The sequence below is a fragment of the Pyxicephalus adspersus genome, chromosome 1 (genome assembly GCF_032062135.1).
Source record: "Pyxicephalus adspersus chromosome 1, UCB_Pads_2.0, whole genome shotgun sequence".
Classification (NCBI taxonomy): Eukaryota; Metazoa; Chordata; class Amphibia; order Anura; family Pyxicephalidae; genus Pyxicephalus; species Pyxicephalus adspersus.
In genome coordinates, this window is record NC_092858.1 from 108312503 (window position 1) to 108324726 (window position 12224).

The 12224-nt window shown below is 43.3% G+C and overlaps 1 protein-coding gene across 5 annotated transcripts in view; it reads right to left on the reverse strand.

The window, feature by feature from the left end:
* Positions 1 to 12224, reverse strand: part of NAV1 (neuron navigator 1) — a 202700-nt gene that overhangs the window by 101747 nt on the left and 88729 nt on the right. The gene's annotated exons all lie outside the window — the stretch shown is intronic.

The window sequence follows — 12224 nt, forward strand, 5'->3', positions numbered from 1 at the left end:
GGAGGTAAGGATGTGACAAAATTACGGGGTTAACCATCCTAGCCATTTTTTTTTGCCCGTACCAAGGTCGGGCTTAACGGCTAGGTGGTTAAAGAAGAATATGAAAATATCAAAATGGTCCTACAAAAGCTTTGCTATCATGAACACCAACATGTGTTGATTTAAAAATGGTGAACTTCATACTTGAACAGCAAGGTGGATACACAAAGTACCAATGCTTTATCTGTGGAGTAAAGTAGAGCAAAGCAGATTCACTGGAAAAAAGTGACATGGCCTCCAAAAGAAAACATGAAAAAAGATGCAGCGAATATCAATAACGAGCCAATGGTTGACAAAGAAAGAATCATTCTCCCTCCACTATACATAAAGTTGGGATTAATGACGCAATTTGTTAGAGCTCTAAAAAAGAATGGTGATTGCTTCAAATACATTTGTAGATTCTTCCCTGGATTGAGTACTGAAAAATTCAAAGCAGGAATCTTTGAATTCCAGATTCAGAAACTGAGAAGTTATTCAAATTTCACAAGTTACCTGACTGATACTGAAACTTCTGCCTGGCAAAGCTATGCGATGGTTGTCAAGAACTTCTTGGGTAACCATAAGGCACAAAATTATTATGAACTCGTACAAAACTTTGTATCATCAGGGGGCTTTCCTAAAATGTAAAAAAAAGTGCTCAATTTCATGCATGCCCAATGAACAGTGAGCATAGGAAAGAGGAGGGAAGCTAAGCAAGCATGGGACTCGCTAGGCTCAGTTCGTAGACAGATCAAGTGAGAATTTTTTTTTCACAAAAAAATTGGCGTTAACCAGATATAGCGCTAGGAGGTGACATATGAACTTAGGCTGATCACATTGGCAATAAGGATGCATTTTCTGCTTTTACCCCTCACTTTCCACTCGCAAGGAACCACTGCTGTTTAAAAAACTGCTAGGCCTGAAATAGCCCAGCAGTCACCACCAGTTACCAATCCCAGGTGCATAGCAGTTACGAAGTAGTCACTCAGGAGGGATAAATCTATTTTTTTAATGCTAATGTGAACTAAGCCCAACTTGTTAAGCCACATTGATGACATTTTTAGACTACTACATTTTTACACTACTAAGGGATTACACTTCAAATATGGAACACTAGGCAATTGGATTAAAACACACAGCACTGAACAGTTAGGGCATAATACAAAAAATGGAAAAATTGGACATTTTAGCAAGCCAGGCATTAGAAAGTTGGAACAAAGTATAGGGGGTAGGCAGGACACTGACATAATAATAGAAGTTACTTGTTTATTAAATACTTGTTTATTAAATACAAGTTACATACTTGTTTATTAAACTACACGAACAACATTTCACATTCATAGCTTTAGAAATGGCCTAACTAATCAGTTGATTTTCTGTTGATTACATAGTTATTGTAGAAGAATACACTTTGCCAGTACACATTTACATGGCAAGGAAATGTTAAATGAAAAAAACTTGATTTTTACTGGGACATGACTAGATAGCTTAAGGAGGAAGTAAACTTGAAGTGCCCAAAACAAAAAAAAAATGCCCTCACCTTCAAGCCCGCAGAGCAGTCGATTGGTCCGGAGGTTTCTTCCATCGGGTCCTGCGTCATTCTGGTATCCGTCTTTAGGCCAGCGCTGCCATCTTCTCCTCTTCTTCCCGGTTTTTCTTACTCTTTTTCCCAAACTACGTCAGCCGATCAGGCGCCTGGGTCGGGTGACGTAATTTGGGAAAAAGACTTGCCGATCTCACTGCGCTCGGGCATGCACAAAAGGAGCACCCAAGAGCTCAAATGGGTTCACAAATGGGAGCACAAAGCCCTCCCGGGATACCTATGTCGTGCATCCCAACATAGGGCTTTGTGCTCCCATTCATTCATTAAGGGGGCAGTGCTGCACTTTTTTTTTCTTTTTCTCTTTTTTTTTTTAAAAGGGTGTTGCACTTAAAAACAAACATAATTTTTACCTTACATTAAAGGGTTGTCTACCCTTTTATGTAAAGTCAAAAATCTGAGATTAGGTACGCTAAATTACAGTGCACATAGAAATAAATTACAGTAGTCTACCCTGTTGTATCTATGAATACTTGAATACTTTATCTGCCTTGTCATTTTTGGGAACAACGCTGCGAACTGACACAGCTGCGTAGAGCCGAATGCAAAAAATGGTTTTCAACCTTTTTATGAAAACTGTGGTTTTATGTGCTCCAGCCAACAGTAAGTGCCCTTCTCAACTTCAGCCATGGGGACCAGAATGATACATGATATGACTTTACATGTCTCATATCCCTTATATACTTTTTTACATTTATACTTATATACAAAGTATGTGTGTATCCATTCAAAAAAATCAAAGGGCCAGCTACAACTAAGTTACTGGTTGTTATATATATATATATATATATATATACACACACACACACAGACATATATATATACACACATATATATATATATATATATATATATATATACATACATATATACATACATACACACCAGTTAAAGGGTCCTGGAGCCGGGCCAAAGAAAAAGGAATGATGAGTTTCTTTTGCCAATGGATTCACGTCTGGGTTTTTCACCTGTGTCTAGGGGACACAGGTGCACTATTTAGAAAGCCAGCAAGAAACTTGAGAGAGCTCAGTTGGTTCCCAGAGTTGTGAGGGAATAGTGCTCTGCCATCTACAACTAAACATTTCATGTGAGTGGAACATGTTTCTTTGTTTTACCTACAGACTGCCATGTTTCCTGGAAACTGCTGTACTTTGTTGTTAGTCAGAGAGGGACTACGAAAGTGAATGTATTTAGTTGCTCAGCCGAGCCATTAGTTTTTTTTGTTTGGGTTTATGTGTGCTAATAAACAGGCAGGCTGGAGCCTGCTTTAAACTGCATTTTCAAGCCTGCTCTCTTCTCTGTTTACTGCTACATTCTGACCCCCCCCCCCCCCTTGCTACGGGGGATCCCACATATGGTGTAGGATGCAGGGAACCTCAGAATTTGAGATAGCAGTATTCAGTACACCAGGACAAGGAACAGCATTCTGTCTGAAAATGGAAGAGGTCCTAAAGCAGCTAGTGATTGCTAATGATGCACAGCTGCAAGCTAATGCTGCTCAAATAAAGACTTATACGGCGCAGCAGGAGACAAATCGTTTGTTGGTAGCACAACTGGCGGAGGTCTCTCGGGCCGTAGCGGAGGATTGGAAAGTGCTGAGCGAGGTTGTGCAGCAACTGGCAGCACTGAATTTATATGGACACTCTGGAGCCACAGGTAGACCTAGTATCATCTGAGCCAGCTACTTTTTGTTAAAAATGACACCGCATGATGATATTGAGGCCTACCTCCATACGTTTGAGAGGACTGCGGAGAGGTACGGCTGGGTCCAAGCACAATGGGCAGGTATAGTGGCACCATTCCTGACTGGGGACTCTCAAAAGGCGTATATTTTGACCTGGCCCCAGAGAACGCCAAAGGTTATGAGAAGCTAAAAACTGAAATTTTGATGCGTCTGGGCATGACCCCTGCTGTGTGGGCCCAAGTAGTAGACAAATGGACTTATCAGCCAGAAAAGTCTCCTAGGTCCCAGATGCATGACTTGGTGTACCTTGTTAAAAAGTGGCCAACCTGAGACTCTCGTGGCTCCTCAGATTGCACAGAGGGTCACCAGACCACGACAGACCTGTGTCTGCTGTGAAGTCGGTGTATTGGGGGTATTAATGCACCGAGTAATTCTGGGGAGAGACTTTCCGCTGATTTGGAAACTGTGGAAGGGGGAAAAGTTGTCACCAGTTGAAACGGTTAATGAAAATGCTGTAGCTGTAGTTGATCAAACGTACAGATAAACCAGAATGTAATGGGTTAAAAGCTAGGCTGCGGTAACCACAGAACCTAATGGGTTAAAAGCTAGGCTGTGGTAACCACAGAACCTAAGGTTTTCCTTTCTGGTCTTAGCAGGGGAAACAGAGTTGACTCTGGAGACCTGGAGACTCCAGAGGAGGCAGTCATGCCAGAGTTGGGAGGTCTCTCGGGACCACTTCGGGACAGCCCAGCTGCGGGATCCACCCTTGGCCAGAGCCTGGGAAAATGTACAAGTAGCTAATGGAGTCTCCCAGGTCCCTGGCACTGACAATGTTTTCCCTTATTTTGCAGTAATAAATGAGTTTTTGTATCGGGTAGATAGGATACGGGAAGAGGTGGTAGAACAACTCACTGTACCCCAACTTTTCCGCCAGATGGTATTGGATCTGGCCCACAAACATGCTCTTGGGGGACACCTTGCCATGGAAAAGACCCAGCAAAGAATTCTGCAGAGGTTCTTTTAGCCAGGTGTCTTTGCTGAGTGTAAAAGATACTGTGGGTCTTGTCCAGATTGCCCGTTATCAGCGCCTGGGTCCCCTAAATCTTTTGCCTATAATTGAGGTACCATTTGAGATATTAGCAATGAACTTTGTGGGGTCCCTGGTGAAGTCTTCCAGAAGACATCAGTATTTACTAGTGTTTTTTTGTTTATGCTACCCATTACCCTGAAGCCACTTCTTTATGAAATACTGCATCATTGTGCCGGCCTCCATGAAAGCAGCTCCTTAGGCGCCTTGGCACCCTCCGGCTCCTTATTTGGCTCTACTGACAGCGGGATTCGGCAGCCACGCTTTGTTTGAGCGCTGGAAGCACCCGACCCCTGTCCTGCATGGTCTAAGGTTGGTGGGAAAGTCAGGAAACAAAGCAAAAGACCGGCTCCCATGGTCTCAACTCAGATGGCCGCGCCAGGGAAGAGCTCGCTGCTGCACACTCTGCGTCCCAAGACAAAGGAGCAATCTCTCAAGGTAGGAGCCTGGGCTCCACAGAGAGAGGGTGGGAAGATGTCTCCCCCCAATCCTCCCCGGTTAGCATTCCAGCAGGGGAATCCTCTCCAGACCATGGGCCCCTTCAGGTTCCTTCTATGGCATCTCCAGCTCCACTAGATTCCAGCTCCCCAAATAGTCACAGGAGGGTTGCTAAGACCTCTAGTCCCGCAGCGCAATCCCAGGCCACTGGTTCCACATTTGGCATTCCCTCTCAATGTCCCTAATGAGGGACAACTTGCTTTCTTCCATGTGTTATTGGTCATAATATGGGTTAAAGGTTATATAAGGTTAAAGGTTACCTTATCCTGCTTGGTAGTTCCAATTTGGCATTGGACCATACTTTAGATAAAACAAGCACGTGCAGATATGGAGATCCTCTAAGAAAGAGCCATGGCCTTTTCCTGCTTTTAGGACAATTGATCTGATTGACACTTGGAGGAAAATTAATCCCTCAGCCAAGGACTACCCTTACTATTCAGCTGCACATAACCAATATTCCCGTATTGATCACATATTTGTCCAGTCTCATTTGATCCCAGGGGTTCTGGGAGCCTGCATTTTGTCTACTCCTTGGTCCGACCACGACCCTATTGTTCTATACTATTGGGCCCAAGCCGGAAACAAGCTGGGTTCAGATGAAGACTTAACAAAAGCCTGATTTCTGCCCCTGTGGTTCAGGGTGAGATTGAAGGTCTGAGGTTTCTTCCAACCTAATAACCCTGACGACACGTCACCAGCTATCAATTGGGAGGCCCACAAAGCATACATTAGGGGTGAGCTCATATAAATAGGTTTTTTGCGCAAGAAAACTCTGAACAAACTTTTTGATGACAAACTCAAAGAAAAACCATAAATTACAGTTACCACATAAAAGAATTAAAAACCACAATTGCAATCTAAACGTACAGAGCTTAATCTACTACTAACCACCAGAGCAGAGAAATCATTGCGATGAGCCTCGCACAAATTTTTTCTCTGGGGAGACAAACCTGGTAGTCTTTTAGTTATTAAATTGAACCCTAAGCCCAAACTTCATACCCTGCTAAAGATGGCAGGCTGATCCAAAATCCTGTAAAAATACTATCTGCTTTTGAATATGTTTATAAAAATCTCTATAATTCCTCGGACCCAGATGTCCAGGATGATTTGGCCACCTTTTTTTCAAAAAGGCAACCTCCCAAAACTAAAACGCAAACCCAAGAAATTTTGGAGAAGCCCTTTACGCCAGGGGAACTGGTCAGTAATATTAAATTGCTTTAAATGGGTAGCTCCCCTGGTCCGGATGGATTTTCAAATGTTTCAAACTATAAGACCTTCAGCTTTATTCTAACCCCGCCAATGGTGGATTACTTTAGGTTTCTGAGTAAGGGTCATCCCCCTGCCATGTGACGCGAATCACCAAACTGGGGAGATTTCCCCCCACTACTACTTCAGAGATTGCCAATTACAGACCAGTTTCTTTAATCAACTGCGACCTCAAAATTATGACAAAGATGCTAAGTCTCAGTACGCTTGGGCTCTTTCTTAGGGGCCTATATCCATCCGGACTAGGTGGGTTTTATGCAACATTGACAAGCACCCGACTAAATGGGACGAGCAATAGACCACAATGTAAACTCAAATTGGGATGGGGGTCCTCTACGACAGGCGATGTTATTGTCAATCGATCTCCAGAAGGCCTTTGATAGCCTTTCCTAGCCTTATTTATTTCAGGTCCTATCAACTATGGGTTCGGTCCCTACTTTACCAACCTGTTGTAATCTCCCAATGAAGCCCCGGAGGCCAAGATCTTTCCAGGGGGCTTCTTTTCAGCTGCTTTCCCGGTTAAAAGGGGAACCAGACAGGGTTGTCCTTTGTCTTTTCTGTTCACATTGGCAAATAAACTGTTAGCTATTGCTATTATTTGCAGATGATATATTGATGTACATTACATCCCTGATCACCACCTTGCCTAATCTTTTCAAACTTTTAGACGAGTTTGCCCTATCCTCAGGTCTGCAGGTGAATAGATAGTATTAATATTCCGGCCCCAATAATAGACACTCTCAAAAGTACATACGACCTTACCTGGGATGACAATTCACTTCAATATTTGGGCATTAAATTGACATCTTCATACAACACTCGCTACAGATCCAATTACAACCCCCTGTTCAAAAAAATCTATGCAGACCTCGGAACGTTGGTCTCTATCACTCCTGTTGCTATTGCTACTGCTAAAATGAACCTCTTACCCCGGTTGCACTACTTATTCCGCACTCTCCCGATACAAGTAGCCCAGAAGGATATTATCCTACTCCAGTTTAAACTAATGAAATTTATATGGGCGGTAAAATGAGTAGTATTTAAAAAGCTACCTTGTTTGCGTTTGTTACCTGTCCTGCGAGCCCGCGGCGTCCATGGGGATCCCAGCCACAGAGGGAGACCCCGCTGCAGCAGGCAGCATGGCCGAGGCTGCTGCCCTGCTCGCAGCTTGTCTCTTTCTGCAGGGGGAGGGATCTGTTCGGCCAGGCGGCATCCCTTGCATCTCTATGGACGTGATTACAGAAAGTTCTGTTCTCAGCACTCCTTTGGATGTGCAAAGTAGTGCACATCCCAGGGGTGCTGTGGCTTCCCCCCGAGGGCGGGGCATAGTTTGAATTCCCTGCGGCCGATTGGCTGCAGGGGATTCAGTTACTCTCCAATCAAATGGAGCCAGGTGGCGCAAGGTCATTGGTCACTCTGGCCATTTAAGGTGAACCTGTCCTGAACACCATTGCCCGCTATAAGCCTCTGTGTACACAGTGTGCTTGGGTGCGTTCTCTGTGTTAGTTAATGTTTCTCTAATTGTCATTTTAATAGCGACCTGGTCCGATACCTGACTCTTGCCTGAACTCTGCCTGTCCTGACCTCGGATTGTTTGTGACCTCTCTTGTCTGCTGCCTGCCCTGACCTCGGATTGTTCCTGACCTGCCTTTGCCTTACCCTCCTGTACTAGGCTTATCAGACCTGATATCTGTAAATACCCTGTCTTGTTTTATGACTATAATAAAACTCAATGAAAGGACTTTTGGAGTTGGTTGTGGTTTGTGTGCCCAGGCGCATTACAGGAGGTATATAATAAAATTTACCAACCAGACCAAAAGGATAAAAAGAGCAGATTTACCATGTTAACTAAATTAAGGCCTGAAAAGATAGAGAGGCTCTTTCTGCTGCCCCTCAGCCCCTTCCCCTAGCCCAGGCGGGCATTCAGGACATAGGAGTGACCAAGTCCCTGTCAGCATCCCAGAAAAAGGAAGTGAAGGAATTTCCGCAGAGGAATCTGGCATTCTCGGATCTGCCAGGGTGTACGAGAGTCCTAAAGCATGATATTATTACTGATCCCCAGGTGCGGATCCGCCTAAAACCATATAGGATTCCTGAAGCGCGTAGACAGGCAGTAGAGGAAGAAGTTCAAAAAATGTTGAAACTGGGGATTATTGAGAGGTCAAAAAGTAAATGGAGCACCCCATTTTCCTGGTTCTGAAGCCAGATGAGTCCATTCAGTTCAGTAATGACTTTCAGAAGTTGAATGCAGTATCAAAATTTGACGCTTATCCCATGCCTAGGATAGATGAGCTTACAGGGATGCTAGGCAACACCAGGTACATTATCACAATGGATTTGACTAGGGGATACTGGCAAGTGCAGTTAAACAGATGAAGCAAAAGAGAAACCGACCTAAGATTTGTGGCAAAACGGAAGCAGAGAGGGCATTTCAAGGGAGCTTTGTGTCAGCAGCCTGTGCTAGTGGCCCCTGACTTTAGCAAACCCTTTCTGGTGAAAGCCAGTTTAAGGGTCCTGGAGCCGGGCCAAAGAAAAAGGAGGGATGGGTTTCTATGGCCAATGGATTCACGTCCAGGTTTTTCACCTTTGTCTAAGGTGCACTTGTGTACTATTTAGCAAGCCAGCAAGTAGCTGGAGTGAGCTCAGTTGGTATCCAGAGCTGTGACTAAATAGAGCTCTGCCATCTACAACCAAGCATTTCATGTGAGTGGAACATGTTACTTTGTTTTTCCTAAAGACTGCTATGTACTGTTTCCTGGAAACTGCTGTACTTTGGTGTTAGTCAGAGAGGGACTACCAAAGTGTATGTATTAAGTTGGTCAGCCGAGCCATTCCTTTTTTATTTGGGTTTATGTGTGCTAATAAACAGGCAGACCAGAGCCTGCTTTAAACTGCATATTCAAGCCTGCTGTCTGTTCACTGTTACATTCTGCCCCTACCCCCCATTGCTATGGGCGATGCCACAATATATATATATATATATATATATATATATATATATATATAATTAGCAATTAGGCATTTTACTAACAATGCAAACAGTGGTGCACAGTACAACATAACAGACAGTTAAAAATTAGCTTTTGGCGGTTTCAAACATGCTGTAATGAACATAATCAACAAGTGTTTCTGACAATACAGTGCAAAGGATGACAATGTCCCAGCACGGGCAAAAGAAAAGACATGGCAGCTTAGGGTTGTTCCGCACAAAGAATGTTGCTGGATTTGGGACATTGGAGTTAATAAATTTTGAACATAGTGGGCCTGCAATCAGGAGATGGGGGCATGTCCTCCCTAACAAGGATTGGGTGAGAGAAAGAGCAGTTCTGTATTCCCAAAGCATGCTCAGATTAGCAATACATGTTAATCAAGATGTCTGAAGATCAGGAAGCTGATGGAAAGAAGGCAGAAGATGGCATCACTCACGCCAGAACAAGAACAGTACCAATGGGTTAAGTTTGGCTTTAATACACTACAGTGAGCATTTCTACCATGATGCACCAAACACATCTTGGGACAAGTAGGTTGATATGCATTTTTGTATTGTGTTTAGCTCTTTTACCATATATGCTCTTTTATCATATTTTGAAACAAATAAAATATTTTAACCAACAGAATGCTGTTACCAAATAAGTGGTTGCAGTCAAGGCACAAATGTTGACCATAAAAACTCTTCTTCTAACTCTTGGGTAAAACTAGGATTTGGAAATTATGCAGAGGACAACATGCTATATATTTTTTTTTCTAGCAGTTGTGTACTCCTATGAACTCTGATCATTTTACAGAAATGGAGTTAACTAGGAGTAGCCTTTTTTTAGTCTCCTTGGGATTGTTCCACTTCTGAACATTTCTCCAGAACTCTAGTTCCGAAAGTATTAACATAACAATAATGCAAGAACGTCACTTGATAATAAGCCCTGAATGAAGGCGGACAAATATATTTTTGACTGTTATTTTTTTTTTTGTAGTATGAATTTCTTATATTACATTCAAACAAACAACACAGCAAGGAGACAGACTGTCTTGAAAAAGCAAGTTATTTACATGTTACATGCATAGTTCTCCCCAGAGGTTTTTAGCTGGTTGCTCCGCCCGGCTGATTTGAATACCCCGCCCAGCTCTCGGCAGCTCTCATCCTCGGATGCACGGATCTCAGTCAGGCTGCTCTGTGCCATCCGTTCAGAGGATTGCTGCTTCCATGAGAGGTGAGCACACAGTTCAGCCTTCATGTGAAGGAGACACAGGCAGCCCCGCCCCCATCTCATAGCACGCGCTCTGCCTGTGAAATGTATCCATTTCTAGCTCTCCGTGTGAATTCTGCATCCTCACAGCTCTCTGTGTACAAAGCTCCATATCTCCTAAACTGTACATCACAATGACCTGTAATTTTCAGGGTGTACAGGGGACCCTCATAGATATTGGTTATTTCAGCCCCCCAGCTTTAAAGAATTTCAAGATATGGGGATCACAAATGTAAAAAAAGTTATGGAAATTGAACTTTGGGGTTGCTGTTTCAGAGGAAAGTGCAACTAGGAGTCCTAAACTGAAAGTGCAAATTGGGGACCCCGGAGCCACTAACATAGCAAGGAGCGTTGGGGTGGGGCCCCTAAATATATACCTACCTGTCACAAATCTATACCTATGAAACTACTGTCTGCTTCTCTTCTTTGTACACCAATTTCTCTGAGGTGTGTGTGGGGGGGGTACAAAACTGAAAATATAGGTGCAAGTGTCCGGCACATTCTCCCCTTACAATCTCATTACTACAGCATCATTAGAACATAAAACACTCTGCCCATCAAAATGGGCCTCCCTGTCCTGTTACACATTCCTGTCCACTTATCTAACATTCTGAACTTCAATTGGGGAATGGGGAGGTGTAAGAAACCAAAAATATAGGTACAAGTGGGGTTTATCTGACTAACATCCCCTAAAACTTCATCACTATGGCATCATTAGAAAATGAACGCTGCCCACTAAATGTTATTGAGGTTGGGGCACCGGAAGGTTACTGTCATGTGTAACAAGGAAGTGCATTTTAATGGACAGTTTTTTTTTTTAATGTAATGTTGCCATGGTGATGAAAGGTGATCGCCACACGTGTCTCCCACTTCCACCTATATTTTTGTTTCCCTGCACCTCTTAATTCTAGAGAAATTGGGGTTTGAGGTAAGATGCAGACAGATATGTGTAACAGAGCAGGCAGCAAATTTTGCTAGGTAGAGATTTATGTTCTCATAATGCCATACTAATTACATTTTAAAAAGGTTTAGTCACAAGTGTCCCCCACTTGCACCTACAGTTTGTTTCCTATGCCTCCACGTGTACCCTAATAATTTCAAGTTAATACAACCAACGGTTTAGGAGACATGAAGGTTTGAACACAGCGAGGTATTAGGCTGCAGAATATGACAAGCAGCTTTTACACTCACATAGCGATCACACTGCACTGCCGATGACATTACACACTGCGGATAAACTTCACAGACAGTGTTTTTATATAGAATATGGGCAGTGATGAGACGGGATCACTGTCTGTCTTGTCCCCATCTGATATTACATGCATTATGCTATTAAAGCATCGCCACATTTTTAACATTATATATTAAAGAGTGACTTTCTCTGTTATGTAATAGAAAAATGTGCGTTTTTTGTTTTTACACTTTTACTCCCCTTCAGTCTTCACTTCCATTTTGGTAAAGACTGGGCCAGCATGGGCCTGCTGGGCTAATTTTGTAAAAGAATCGAGTGAAAAGAAAAATGTTTTCACAAAAGTTCAATTTAACTAAATATAGACACAGGAGCACATCTGAAGTACGGCTGAATTCACACTGACACTAAGGTTACATTTGTCCATTCCTCATGCCAGGCTGCTTAAAAAACTTCTAGCTCTCAAAAGTCCAGCACTTACCGCCTGTTACCAATCCTAGATGCCCAGCATTTACCGCCTGTTACCAATCCCAGGTGCCCAGCACTTACCGCCTGATACCAATCCCAGGTGCTCAGCACTTACCGCCTGTTACCAATCCCAGGTGCCCAGCACTTACCGCCTGTTACCAATCCTAGGTGCC